The sequence below is a fragment of the Mycteria americana genome, chromosome 5 (assembly GCF_035582795.1).
Source record: "Mycteria americana isolate JAX WOST 10 ecotype Jacksonville Zoo and Gardens chromosome 5, USCA_MyAme_1.0, whole genome shotgun sequence".
Lineage (NCBI taxonomy): Eukaryota > Metazoa > Chordata > Aves > Ciconiiformes > Ciconiidae > Mycteria > Mycteria americana.
This window is the reverse complement of record NC_134369.1, coordinates 36868626-36883877: the sequence shown is the minus strand read 5'-3', so window position 1 is coordinate 36883877 and position 15252 is coordinate 36868626. Positions and strand designations below refer to the sequence as shown.

General features: G+C 37.6%; 1 protein-coding gene across 3 annotated transcripts in view; it reads left to right on the top strand.

Annotated features, from left to right (window-relative positions):
• The window catches only part of PALS1 (protein associated with LIN7 1, MAGUK p55 family member), a 60548-nt gene that overhangs the window by 12083 nt on the left and 33213 nt on the right, over nt 1-15252 (top strand). Inside the window, exons 1-2 of one of the 3 annotated variants that reach the window (XM_075502978.1) lie at nt 9021-9038; nt 11079-11162. The exons of 1 other annotated variant lie outside the window; for it this stretch is intronic. The gene's annotated coding sequence lies outside the window, so the exon portion shown is untranslated. Of the gene's footprint in view, nt 1-9020; nt 9039-11078; nt 11163-15252 lie in introns of those variants that run through there. One more of the 3 variants, XM_075502977.1, reaches the window with a different exon arrangement.

The window sequence follows — 15252 nt, the reverse complement described above, 5'->3', positions numbered from 1 at the left end:
GTCCCCGTCGTGTCGTGTGTCCCCCCATCGTCCGCCCGTCCCTGTCCCCGCCCATCCCCCTTCCCTGTCCCTCCCCCCCCAAAAAAAATCTCGGTTCTAAATGCTTCCTTAGGGCAAGAACCTATGTTCTCACTCTGCAAAATTAGAAGGCATAATCTTGGAACCTTGGGGTTTTTTTCTAGCATCACACAGAGTGCATGTAACAAGTGCTCAGAGGGCTGGCGGAAAAGAAAGTAACATGCAGAGCTGCTAATAAAATCCCTCTGTCTGAGGCATTAATACAATCATCAGAGGAGCTGCTTTCCAGTAAGGTACCAGTGCTGTTCGCCATGTACCTGCTGGGTTAGAAGTTGGGCTAACCTGTTGGGCTTTTTAGAAAACTAATACTGTATCATATCTTTGCTACCCTCTTTTGATTTCTAGGCTTCGATAAACTCTAAAGCACAAAAGCTTTTGTACATCTGACAAATGGAAAATACAGGACTGCGGTATCTGATGTTACTTTTTGAACTTTCTTACTAAAACAAAATTAAAATATTTCCAAAACTGATTTTACTGGCCTAGAATGTGACATATCAATTCCAGTTAAAATTCTGTATTAAAAGTATTTTCAGTCTGCTCAACTTTGCCTGAAAGACTATATTAAATGGCTTCATAATTAAACTATGTGGTATCTGTAGGAACAACAGTTGCATGTTCTAGTGAGTAAAAGAATTTAAGGTTGATGCCCAGACAGTAGCCTACCACCTGGCCAGGACCCTGCAGAGCCATACTGTGGGATGAGCTGGAGTGTCAGGGAGGGAACAATCTGTTGTCCAAGAGCCCTGTTCTCTTTACTCGTGATTAAAATGCAGGTATCTGAGCTAATAAGTCGTCAAGAACTTGGAGAGCCTGGATAGCATAGCACAGACAGAAATTAAATTCAGCATCATTTATTAATTTCAGGCCACTGCCCGTTGTGCCGGACCCAGGACCCCACAGTGTCACTTGATTTTTTTTGTCTGGCTTGTCCTCTAAAGTCTCATCTGCAGGCTTTGCTGTTATGCAAAGTTTCCCAGTCTCTTACTGCTCACTGGGAATGTTGACTGAGATATTTTTATTGCAGATTTAAAATGTATTTTGTTGCAGCTATTATACTGAGTGGTACTTTGGAAATTGTGCTAGAAAACTGTTTTTAATTGACCTGCGATCATGTCAGGCCTCTTGATTATACTCACTCGCCCAGTCCTGTGGTGAAAAATAGTTACAGGTTGAAAAAAAATGGTTGAGACAATCTGAGGTCCTAACACCTCAGAGTTAGGACCTTGAGCTGAGGAATGGAGGGAGCCAGCAGCACTGCCCTAATAATACTATTTAGCTGCTGTAGCTGTATGATGGGTTGACTAGAATTATGTCCTTGTATTTGGATGTCTTTTTCAGTTTACACAGCTATTTGGATCCTTTTGTGCACAGCCCTTAATAAAATCTTAAAGTAATGACTTTTGAAGTTGTTTATTTTTGTAAGCAAACCATTTTTTTGCTCTAACTTTTGTTGAATAGCCTGTTGTTCTTTTAATTAAAAAATGCGTGATTTAACTTCTGCAGGCTGTTCCTTATCTGTACATCCTTTTGTGTGTTTCCTTACTTGGCTTCATGTGTAAACCTTGGTGTGTGTCTATAATTTTCACTACTGAAGTTGACTACTTGAAAGACCCTTCTGGTTCTTTTAAGAAAATGAACAAAAACTATTCTGGGTGAAGGTATGCATTGTTTTCTTTGCATAAGAGAAAGCTGAAGCTCCCTAACTTCCATAAATTATGTTGCTTGATTTATCTTAATAGAAACTAGTCTAGTTTCATTTTTAGAAGAAAGGATCAAGTATTTTCCTCATAATGTGACCTAATACATCTGAAGAAAATGCCACTAATGACAGATAATTTAAAATAGTCTGCAACAATTCAGGTAGACATCAAGAAAATACTGCTTAAATTGTAGCCTTATTTGCATTGGGTGACATTATTGGATTGTGTTCTAATGATTCTATAATTCTCATTTTTTGCCAGAGCCCAAAAGCTCCCATTTATAAGTGGGACTCAAAAAATCCTAATCCTAGTCCTAAATCCACATTTGTAAATTTCTTCTGAAATTGAGAAAGCAGATAGCATTCACTGCCATCCTGGTTTTTATCTGACATGCAGGGTAAGTGTGTCTCTTAATTTCCCTCTGTTACCTTTGGGTACTTCTCTGTTCCTGAATCATTTGTTGCTGATCATGCAGCACCATTCTGGAGTGGTTTTGGATTTTATTTGTTCTTTCACTTAAACACACAAGCACATGGAATTTTCTTGTACACATTTTGTCTGATTTTTTAGGTATAAACTGGCTCTTCCATACCAAATAAGAGTTGGTAACAATTTAGCTTTTAAAAATCTGTAGCTCATCAAAAATTGCTGTCGTTTTTGTGATTGAGAGGCCACTGTTTTATGTGCAGATCATCTCACATTAGAGTTTTTTGCTACCGAGAGTGGGAGTTATCTTTCTCCTGGGTTTGTTTTCTGCCGTTTTATTCCACTAAGCTGGCTCGTGGAGAGCTCTAGTGGTGCCAAAGCCAGTGTAAAATAAGTGAGGGAAGGGATTTGCAATAAGGTGAAGGTTGTCTCCATCTTGCAGAATCATATCCTAAGCTCAAGTGGGAGAACTGGTAGGTAGAAGTAGAGGCTGTAATTTGAGATTGTTGAGAGACATGGGTCTCTCAACAACACATGATATGTGTGTGTTGAGGCATGGGTGGGATGTATTGTTGCATCCTGAAGTTTTTCCGCTGTGCTGCTCCAGTGCATTGTGAGAATTTGCTGCTGTGAAATCTTGAAAAAGTATGTTTAGGAAAACTAGTTTTCTGTTTCAGCTGGTCAAGTCTCCTCAGGTTGCTAAGCAAGAGAAGGACCAAGTATTTTCAAGCTTTGCAGTGACAAAGCATGGAGATATAGTAACTAGAGTTCTTGCTGCCTGTCAGACGCTAGAGATGTGTATGGTTAGGGTCTGGATGAAGCTTCTCAACTGAAACCCCTTCTGTAAACCTGACTGTTTCTTAGGGTGACTGCAGTGAAGACATAAGTGTTGTGTTGTTGTTACGGCTCTGGTGCTTCACAGTGATGTCTGGAGTTTTCTCTGCAAAATTTGCTGCTTTTTCCTGTTGCTTACAAGGTAGATGTGCCAGACTAGATTGTTATCGTTTCTCCATACATAACCTTTTCAGTTTAATTTTCATCACATTTCTTATACCTGAATGAGAGAAAATACTCTTTCTTTCCATCCCCCTGTCTTACAGAGGAAACAGTTTATGTCTTCCAGTGGACCACAGCTTTCACTCTTTACTGTTAACTGTTTGGCTGACATCTTTGATCTGAAAAACTTCGTGTAAAGTCAGTGACAGCTTCCTGAGCAGTGTATAGAAATGCTGATATTGGCACTGAGCCCCATATCCAGTTAGTGCTCTTGCTGTCTGTTCTGTCATCTTAGCCTTGCCCTTTGACACTGGATTCTGCTTTTCATACAAGCAGGGAATTTATAGTAATTCAACTTTGCTATTCTTTTGATTAGTGCTTGAATGCAAAATTACTAGTTATGAGCCTCTGTTCATATCATTTAGTTCTAGACTCTCTGCTTTTTCCTCCCCTGCATTTTCATTCCTTTCTCTGGCTTTTCTCAGGGAATAACAAGATCCATCCTTGCTAGCATTCATAGTGTATGCAACTTCTGGTGGTGGTCTGTGGAGCAGCAGTTGAAGTCTTGACACCAAGTTTTGCAACAGGGTGAGGCTGCCAGTTTTGGGGCAGAAGTGCTGAAAATATTTCAAGCTGTCCTGACTGTGTCACTGATGGTGAATGCCAGTATTTCTGGCACATTTTAGTAATCAGTTTTGCTTGGGATAACTTCATAATTGTAACACTGTTTTCCGGAATGCTTCAGTATCATAGAGTGTTACCAATGCAGTCTTGTACATAAAACTGGTGTTAGATTACTGATTTGTCTCCACCTCTAGAGAAAAACACCTGTCTGTGTGGTCTCTGCATGAGAGGGCAGCATCCAGGATCATCATTTTGCTGAATGATTTACAAAGTAATACTTCCACTTGAAAGTTCCTATTTTTACAGTTATGTAAATGTGAATTTAAGAAAGTACCTTATGCCCAGAGTGTTACAGTTCTTTTTATTCAAAGGATTAGTGTAGTAAAACCTGTTAAAGGCTAATTTACTGAAGGCTTTATTCTTTAACCCAAAGTAGAACTGCCAAATATGCAGCTTACATTCTTAGATAACCTTAATTATGGGAATTTGGCTCTAGGGTTTTGAATTTAATAGCAGTTTATCTTCATCTGGATGGCATCAGTGTGTTCTTATGAAGCTCAAACTTCTAAGAAGTTTGTTCCAAAGGAGTCAATACTATGGTTCTTTTGGAATGAAACTAAACAATGATTAGTGAAGACGCTACTACCTAAAGTGGCTATAAATGGCACTGTTTAAAGTTTATGTGATCGGGATTATTTTGGGACACCGAGTTCTTTCTGATTTGGAAGTACCTGATGACTGAGTTCTAAATATCGGGACAATAAAGTGTTGTGATGTTTCTTTAAAGAGATTTGTCAGCTAGGTTGTTATAATGCGTATAAACATGTTCGCATCACTGGTATGTCGAACTCGTACAAACTTAATCTTTAGGTATTTGTTTAAGGGGTTGGGTGTGTGATTGATTCTTCTAAGTATTGCTCAATAACTTTTTTGAATGTATTCTTAATGTTCTGTGCCCTTTTGTATAATACCCATACAATTTACTTCACTAAGTGGTGAAATGCAAAGATATCCTGCATTCGTCAGTTGAAGGTGTTCTTCCTCTCTTCCCATTTCCCATTACAAAATACCTGAATTGCCGAGATCTGACATCAGCACCAGGAGGAAAACTTTGTTGTAGAGAAGTTTCATTATCTTGCATCCATTAGATTTTGATTTAACTTAATTTTTATGCACAATCATATCAGATAAGTGATGTCCAAATATCTTATCTTTTCTACTTTTCTGTTGAGAAACTTGTTTCAGGTTTTATAACAGTAAAAAAAAAAAAATGCATGAAAAGTAAAGGGGGACAAATTAGTGAATTTTGAACTTGTACAGAAAGCTAGGAAAACTGGCTATTCCTGGACTGTGACTTCCATTTTCTATTGCTGTTACAATTTTCTTCATTGTAGTGGGTAGTAGTAGGTAATACAAGTTTATGGAACTACTTTTAGTTGTCAGATACTTCAGAAAGTTCTAATGACAGGGCAAAATTTATGTTGGGGGGTTTTCTTGAAGGAGTGATTGTGTACTCGTTAATACAAGCAAGTGTAAAGTCTAGGTTAATATACCTTTCACTGTTCATTCATTTCACTGGCACGCATTCAAGATGGTTGACAAATTTTTGTGTAAGAAGGAAAAATTCAGTATTCAGCTTTCAACGCTCAAATTGGGGGAGGGAAGAAGGCTTTAAAGATGCTACCAAAGAAGGAGAAGGTTGATTTTAAAACAAAGTTTTTAACACCACTGTTTGAAGAGTCATCTTCAGCTTGATTAGTGTAAGAATTGAGAGGAAATACTTCCTCAAGTTCAAATGCTGTGTTGGAAGTTCACTGCACTAGAAGATTCGCTCCATGATCTTAGGCAAAGAGAGGTTTCTGCTGAATTCCAACTTCCTAGGTGTTGAATCTTTATTCCTTTGCGTGGTTTGAGAGTTCTGTGGAGAGACTTAACATCATTTAGCTTACCAGTGTTTTTCCCTGACTTGTATGGTGATGTTTAATATCCTAGTTCAACAGCTCAAGTGATGACATGGTTTTCTGGACAGAATTATTGCACCGCTACATACGAAATAAGTTTGCCTCTCTTCACATAGAAAAGAGTCTTATGTTCCTGTGAGTTTATCACAATTTTCTAATGTTTTCTTAATAAAAAGAACATCTGCTTTAACAAGGTTTCAGAAACTGAATGTACTTTCTTTAATTTAGCAAAAGAGTTGAGCTGTGAAAGAGCTCTGCAGCCACAGTGCTTATGTTCTTGAATTCAATTTGCAGAAGTGAGTATGTTCCTGTCAGGGTTTTATCTTAATTTGTGTAACTGATTGTTAATGTTAGGCCCAAGAGTCCACTTACATCTAACAGGAGAGAAAGAGACTGTTTTTATAAGGTAAAGAAGGTCTCTAATGTTATGTCTTTATAGCCTTTGTGAAGCTTTCTCATGCGTTTTTTATTATTAAGTCCAGTAATGTAGGTTATTTACAAAGCACTTGATTTTTCACATCCTGTAGTGAAATTTTGGTAATACTTTATGTAAAGTATTTTTCTACAGGTTTTCCTTGTGACGTGTGTTTTAAGTTACTAGGTGGTATAGGTTTGTTGAGCAGTCTTGCCTTATAGTATGACCAAGGAATCGGCATGAGTTCTTCAGTCATGGTTGGCATTATTCCCATAAGTTTAACAGATCTTTGTGGTAAATGGAAGGTTTGAAATAAGGGTGATTTCTGATTTTCGTCCATTTCCAAGTGGTTACCTATATGTGAATTCCATTATATAGGTATATGTATGCCTGAGGTAGTAGTACTTTTATTTCCATTAGTGTTTGACCAGTAGGTGTACCATTTTATGCCTTTTGCTGAAAGCGCTCAGAAAATTACCTTCTCTGTTATTGCTGTCCACTGAAAAAAAAAACAAAAACAAAAAAAAAACCCCACCAACTTTTTTTCTGAGTTGTGGATTCTCATCTATTGTGTTTATAATATTTACACAAAGGTAATGGGTTGAGAATACTTGAGTATCTTCAAGTAATGAATATGCAGAGATGTTCAGACTATTCAGTAGGACCTCCTTTAATAATGCTTTCAAGGCACGGGTGTTCAATTTACCATTTTGTCTGGGAGGAAATATGCTCGAAGAGAAATGCAAGTTTTGCAGTCCTTTACACCTGCGGTGTCTCAGGTTATGCCTTTTAAGATAAACCAATAGGTTCTTTAACTGTCCTGTTTACATCATCAGGAAGAGATGCAAGTGGTTGAGGTGTGAGGTTGGGTTTTTTTGTGGTGGGGCGTTTTTTTTGTGGCTTTTGCTCGGCTTTTTTAGGATGAAAAGCTCTTTCAAAATCAGTAGCTGTTGATGAGATTTTTTTTTTTTTGGCAGGGGAAGTGGGTGAATTCACAGAATATGGTTGCATGAGATGACGTTCCATTGGAGTTGGCACTCTGCTGCTGGCAGGGGGAGTTTCTGCTTGTGTCTGTCCTCACCTCTTTACCTCCTTGGTCTCAACCACTTGCTCCTGCCCCTTATGCCAGTCCTGTCACTATTCAGATTATTGTGAGCTGTTCTAGCATGCCACTTAGACCAAAACCAAACAAAAATATTTTGTAACATTCTACAGTCTTGTTGAATAAAGGTGATTCACAGGGAGATTTGACAAGCTTCAAAGCTACCAGAGAAGGTATTGGCTCTATAACCCAGAAGTGGAGACAGTAAGGGAGCAGTCAAGAGAAAGACTTACGAGACTGCAGTCTTTGGGAGCAGCAAACTAGCCCAGCTTAACATACTGACAGTCAGTCTCTTTTCGGGTTCTTGTCATAAATTCATGGACTATGGGATCTCTGTTTGGAAGGATCCAAAAGTAGGGCACACTTGAAAGCCTAGTCAGCTTTGTTCTGTGCTAGCAGTTGGGGAGTTAGCTGTGCACAAACATACAAATTATGTGATTTCCCTGAAGAAATTACTGAAATGTTCTGCAAATATTAAGTAGCGTGACTGACACAGTATAAAGAACTACAATGTTTTGCAAATTCTGAACAGTTGTTTCAGTCTGCAAACTTTTGAGTTCTGACTTTGCTACTTGTCTTCAACTTCTCAGGAGTGAGAAACATTGCAGCAGATTTCATGTACATTAATTAACTTGAGCATAATCCTTCTCTGCAAACTGTGACCAAATATTTCTTTGGGGATATATTCACCATAGCTATCCATTGTGTTTATTGTGGTTGAAGATGGTTTCTTTCTTCTATAGTAGCAAGGGCTTCTGTCTTCTTTGTCTAACAGGACATCTCAGCATAGTAGTAACACTGAAGTGGATATTGTAGAAAATACAGGTGATGTTAATTAGAAAGAGAAAACCTTAGGGAATTATGCCCATGAAGTGAAAATCCTTCAGAAGGAAACCTCTAAAATTTATGCAGCAGTTTTCTAGGGATTTGCTCAGTGGAACAGTCAGCACAATCTCAGATGAGTTTAGCAATGAAAAACTTGTGACATCAGAGACCTGAGTATCTAGAACAAATAGTTTGTGGTCTGTCTGTGTGTTGTCGCGCCTGTGTCGTCCGCCCCCCCCCCCCCCACCCCGCAAATAACTAGAGAAGAGCTCAAATGAAATGTGATGGTTCTGAGTTTGTGGTGCATAAGTGACTGTGAGTTCTGTGAAGCACAGAGATCATCAATCATACAATTTTGTGTTTTATGTTCTATATTTCAGAATTTCAGTCTTCAGAAGTCTCAACTCATTTTTGTGGTCAGAAAAAAAAAGTCAGAAGATCCTTACCCCCTCTCCTCCCCCACATACCTATGAGTAATACAGTGACGGAGCTAATCAGGTTAAATCATTAAGGACAATAATAATAAAATTAAAAAAAAAAATTGCTTTGCTGTCACCCATTCAGATAATATTGCAAAAAAGAGTTGACGGGAGCCCAAGGAGGAAGGCCACATAAGAGGCTAGCACATATATCTTTGTTACATAATGTTGTGAGGCTTTGCTTTTTGAACTTGCAAAGCCTATAGCTCAATCATATGAAGTTGAAAGACAGTCTTGGTCCCTATATCTAGCATCTTTGAAGACTGTTGAATTAAATAGCTAACGTTTCAGCATTTTTGGATGAAAGCCTGCAAGGAATGTCTGTCTTCCCCTTTCCTTTAGATGTTCCTAAATGTGTTTATCGGATTCAGCAGGTATTGGAGTATTAAAATGTAAGTAAGGAAGAAATTTCTCTTTTCCCAGAATATTGTAAGTATGGCTTAAGAACAACTTGCTGTGGAGGACTAAACTAATGCCATTTTGTATGAATTTAAATGTCAGATGAGATGTAAATTATGGAACATTGTATCTTCAATTTAATTTGGGATTAGTTAGTATAGTTTTGGTTCAATCACCTCTGAAGTGGAAGTGTCATTTACATATTAGTACTCATGAACGCTTACTGTTAAAACTATGTTTTACATAGTGAAGCAGTGGCCAGCATTGACATTAAAAATAACATGCTAAAAAATACAGGGATTAAAATGAGACCAGGGTGCAAGAACCCAAGCCAAAAAGGATAGAATTTGAAGGGGATGGGGGAATCTTATTAGAGAACTAAAAAAGCTGCAGTATTTTTAATTTCACAAAGAATATGACCACTGTTTAAAACAAGGACAGGCGTGTTTACTTTTAAGACAATGAAATCTGAAGTCTTAACTGTCTGTGAATAGGTGATAAGAAATGACTGTCTCGTTATCATGCTTCTGGCTGTCCTGTGAGATCTGTTAACATCCCCTGGAATTCTAGGAATTTCTTTACTCTTCATTTGTTATGCTTGAAGGTTTCTAAATGTTTGGAATAACTGCTAAATTAAGGTAATTCTTTTTTTCTTTCACTGTTCTATCATCTTTTCATTGCAGCCCGTAGACATCTGTGTTATCTACTCATATCTATGTATAAAATAAATGTTTCTTGTTGAGCAGGGATTGTTGGTGTTAAAGACTTGATTAGAGCTGGGTATTCAAATGTATGCATAGTTGTAGGCTATTAATCCAAGCCATAGTGGGATGCTAGGGTAGTAAATCTATGTGCTGGTTTAGGGTAATGTGGGTGTCAGACCATTTAATGAGCTATAGTGTTGGTTGTTTCTGTGGGCTACTTTTTGAAAGTGAGCGTGTTTCTTTTTTTCAGGTTTTCATTAGTTGGTGTAAAGGCTGCCCTCTGCTGTGCTCGTCACCTAAAGTAGAATTTAGGTCTTGTCAGCACTAGGAGTTGCTCATAAATGTTCAAAAGACGTTAAACTATGTCAGAGCTTTATTGATGATACAGAAGGCAAAATATAAGCAAAAGTGAAATACTATATTATTGAACTTAAAAATATGCTCAAATGACCTTGGCAAAAGTCTTACATTTTTCTGTCTAGATGTGATTTTTAGCAATAAGCTTCTTGAAGTCTACTCTGATTTGTTTCTGTTGTCATTCCCTCTCCCCAATACATCTGTAGTCACCCCAACTGAAACTTTATTCCCCCTCATGTCTGTTTTTCATTTGGTCTAAAAAGTAGAAATTAAACCATGCTGATGTAAGTGGTGGTGTATATTTAAAACAAAGGGAATTGTGGCATACAAGAAAGATGTTTATCCTTAGTGTTTTCAACAATTGTTTTTAATCTTGGTCAACTTTGGAAGCATTTTAATTATTAGCGTAACCGAGAAAAAAAGCATTTATACTTTTGGTAGAAAGTCAGATTTGTTAAGACTGAAGAAAGCTTCTTGTGTAGTGGTTCTGCTTGACCTGTGCTATCACTTTTAACTGAATAAAGGGTCTTGTTATTGAGATACTAATCAAGGAAGATTGCTTCTAATAGAGCATGCAACATGTGTTTTTCACAGAGAGATTGGTAAGAATTTAAATGAGATTTAAGTGTTTCTCCCTCTTCATATGACTTCTCTGTTATGTCTGTTATAAAAATCAGCCTGTTCAATTTCTTAAAGCTTAGATCATGCTTATTCTAAAGGGCATTAATTTCTTTAGACCTAAAAGAGCTAAAATATATTATCAGAAGTAATCTGCTCTGCTGTATCCTACATATCTCTTCAGCTGATTTCACTTACCTGAATCATTGAGGCTGTGTGTTTTCTAATGATCGCTGTAAACAGTACAGTTGAAGGTGGTGTACTTCAGAGGTTTTATTGGCCTCGCTACTGCTGCGTATTGAGAGGTTTTAGCCATCTGCTGACCGAGCTTGAGAGAACTCAAAGTGTTTTTTCGCCTCTGCATTTGGGTAATCGTCTCTATTTCTAACAGGGCTGGAAGGCTGCCACGGTCTCAAAATCTGGGGAGAAGCGGCGGAGCGAGCTGAGGAGCAGCGTCGCATGGCTGGCGTGTCATGTAAGTCCGGCAGCTCCGGGAGCTGACAGAGCTGTCACCATGGGAGCCAGCAGCAGAGTCCTGCAAATGGGGGGCGGCTGCTGCTGCCCAGGGAGCTCTGGTACCAGGGGAGCTGGAGAGGGAGTAAACATCACCTCCCTGGGCCAGATGAGTGACCCGCTGCTCTTTTGGACATTTGGCAATGAAGAGGAGTACTTTGATTAGGGATAACAATTACAAATCTTGCATTTCTGCTTTTAATTTTGAGGCAGCGAGAGTTGTTTATCCAGACTCTCTGTTGTCTGTCACACTGGGTAATTAAATTAAACGTGGCCTCTTTTAGAAATATATCTAGTAGTCTGATGTGACTAAAAGTTACGACAGTGAATGAAACAAGAATGGAGTGTTGTATTACACTGAATATTTATATAAAACAATCTTCGGATGTACCTTAGAAAGCAATTTATGCTTCTGCAGTGAAACAGGTTAAAACCCAGTCTTGTTTGTCATGTGCAAATACACAATGAAATTATGATATAGACTCTGTGTGTGTCGTAATTTCATATAGTATGTGCACAGAAATTGCAAAGGTATCTTGCATATATTTTACTGCAAGGGTGCAGTTGCTGAAGAGAGGTCTGAGTGATGTGGCTGTTTATTGACATGATGTACTCTTACTGGTCCATGTTTTTCATGGAAAACACTTTGTTCATATCTGTTCTGTAGGTAGTAGCCCTGTATCTTTTGAAGGTTGATAGTGTAGACTGGCCAGTTCTTGAGCTGTGACTGTTTTGATTGTTGCCACTGCATCAACAGATAAACAAGCCTAATAAAGTTAAATGTGTCTTAAATAGACCACAGTTCTTAAATGTAATACCAATGCGATTCAAAAATGTGCTTACAATTTCCCATGTTTGCACGCCAAGCAATTTGTTTATACGATTTATAAAACTGGAATCTAACCTTAGCATCTGAATTATCAGTTTCTTTAATGTTTGTGCCTTAATGTTTCAAGTTAACACTGTTCTTCCTCCTGTACAAATGTAACCTAGAAAGCACTAACAATGAAAATTACTTTCCTTTTGAGGGTTTAGCCCTTTTTGCTGTTGATCCACATATCTTGCACATTTAAGTGAGCGTGGAATGTTAAAACCTCTTGGCATGTCTGAAAGCCCTTTGAAATACGCATGTTGAACTGAGTTAGTGTTTGACAGGTTTTATAATGAACTCTGGTCTGAAATTATTAGAAATAAGTGTCAGCTGGGTATTAAAGTAGAGTTTTCTTCCAATACCAAGACTATGCTAGAGCATCTGATTAGAGGACATCATGTCAAATATTGTAGACTAAAATACCCAAACAAACCGTACCAGAAGTCATGGTGTTGAATGTGTTGCAAAGCTAGTGTAAAGAGAATTCTTTTTTTCTATTGCAGAATTTTTTAAATTAAGAAAAATAGTATCAAGTTGTCATAGTTTTTGTAACTTTTACTTGCTTTTGAAAAACATCAGGCTGCTCCAGTCTGTACCGGGTATTTCAGGTACTATTAAGCTCCATAGGAGATATCTGTGAAGTATTTTCTACCATAAACTCCAATCTTTAACTCTCATCAAGTAGTGGTTAATTTTATGTTGTGCAACATGGTTTGTGTTGTGTTTTCCTTTATGTAATTGGCTTCCAAGTCTCTTAATCTTGCAGGTTTGCTGAAATACTGTTGAAGAAACAAATGATGCTTGGGAGATGATGCAGGGAAAGCTGGGAATTTTTTTTTCCTACACTGAGCTTCCATTTGTGGAGTTACTAAAGTGTTTTACTGTGTTATTTTGCAATTCTTATGACTTAGGTTTTGGTTAGAAATCTGAAGTGCTGAGTAAAAATACTGGAAGACCCACTGTTGTGTGAGCTGTTAATAATACACAGTAGAGATACCTAGCATAATTTTATGCTCATATTTTGTTAGTAATTCAGATATCAGGAAGCATCTTGTATGTGATTTTAATCTAACTTTTAATTTACTTCGGCAACCTAGTCTTCTTCCAATTGTTTTTAATGAATATTTTAATATACCGTGTCTGTCATAGTATATGGCTTTCAGCTGATGATAAATCCTTTGCACTGTGCCTGATGTTAAATATGTATTTCTTGTGTTTATAATATAATTACAGATGTAGGTTGGGCTTTTATACTCTCAGCTGCGCTAAAACTAATCAAATTCAGTTGGAGGTGAGCACTGAACTCCCTTGCAGTCATTCAGAATTTGCATCTTTAATGAATTTTAAAAAGGGAACTATCAAGTCTAATCGTACTTCTAGCATTGAAAGAATTTTAAACACCACTGAAATATAACACACAACCTCAGCCTCCAGAAAGTGTCGTTTTTGCTTTTTGGAAGTTGCTGAAGCAAAACAAATTTAAACTTACTATAAAGAATTTAGTTGTTAAAGCAATTAGGATTGCTGTGCAGACCAGCCACGGTCCCCAGGAAGCAAGTGAAAACTTACACCACCTTACAGCACTTCTGTTTCTGTCCCTGTCAGTATGTATTTTATACTAGCATCTGCCTTGCACACCAAGATGATTGCATTTATGTATGTATGTTCTTTGACAGAGCTTTTGGGGTCTGTGCTTTGTTTAGTGTATTCAGGGTGGTTAAAGAGATGATAGAAGCCTGACGTTGTTAGGGGTCAGTATGAATAATGATGTGTGACTTGCTAACTATACTTACTATATTTTACAAGAGAGTAGTTGTGTGTTTTCTTGAATTTTGCTGTTTTGAACTTGCACCAGAAATACAGTTTGTTTGCTGTTCATAATTCCTTAACAGTTAAATTCTTGTGTGATGCCTGATGGTGATCAGAGTGACTGAAATGCTCTTTCTCAATAGTGGTACTTATTTTAGCAGTTTATACAAACTGTCCTCTGTAGGGCAAAAATTTGAATAGTAAAAGTAGTCTGTGAAGAAGAGACTTTCATATGTGCTCTGCAGAACCATATTAGTAAGACTTGTGATATGAAGTTGGACAGAAAACAGTCATAAATCTGCTTTATGTGGAAAGATCTACGTGTCATGTGGAAATGCTAAGGTTCCCCTGTTAGGTATCAGCAGTTCAAAGGAAGACGGTCAAAGCCAGAATGTAACCCTCTTAAACTTTGAGCAACCAAACTCTGTGTAACACAGACTTGTACATATCTAAAGAGTATAAAAACTGCTAATACTAAGTTCTAAAGTGGAAAATAATTCTGTTAATTCCAAATATTATTCTATATATTTTACATATGATGTAGTAAAAATCAGTATTATTGAGTACATCTAAATTTTCCTCCTTAGTGTAAGAATTAATGTGCAAAAATAAGCTCCTCTTGGGCTGAAAAGCTGGTTTATTGGATGATCCACAACTTGCAGAGAACAGACTGTATAACAACCTTCCCTTACTGTTGTTGTCTTGGGATTTTTAAAATCGCAGAAGAAACCTTCAGAAAGAAAAGCCAAGAAAACTGTTTCTGAAATTATTCATCATAAGACCTTTGATGCCATGCTTATTGGTTAGAGTAAAATTTTGCGTTCCTGGTGCCTGCCTCAAGCTGAATCTTACTTTTAACCTCAGCTACACCACACCTTAATTTGAGGACCGAGTTAACATTTTATCAGTGTCATATTTTACATTTTAAATTCCTTAGGACCATTGTGGAGAGGGAATTCAGAGGTGATCTGAATTTTTTTTCCTTATGTGCTTATTTCTTTTGTTGCAATTGGGCAGTACCATTTTTCCAAAACTGTTGGAGATGAGGATTTGTGATTTCTGAAGCAGCCTTGAGACAGCAGAAAGAACAGTGGGCTTAGGTTTGGAAGGGGTCACCCGTTATCAGAAGTTCTTTGATTAAAGGAAGTTGTTCTAGCATTCCAGACTCGCAGCATACCTTTGCTTTTATGGATACCAACTAGTTTTAGGGGGGGGGGGGGGGGGTGGAGTTGGTTTGATATTTCAGTAATGTCAAATTTTAGGCTGCCTTATAAGTGATATTTTGTATTATCTTTTGTATTATCTGAGTGTGATTACTTTGCCTGTACTGTTTATTGCTTGCTTCAGAGACATCTAACTTTCTGGGATATCA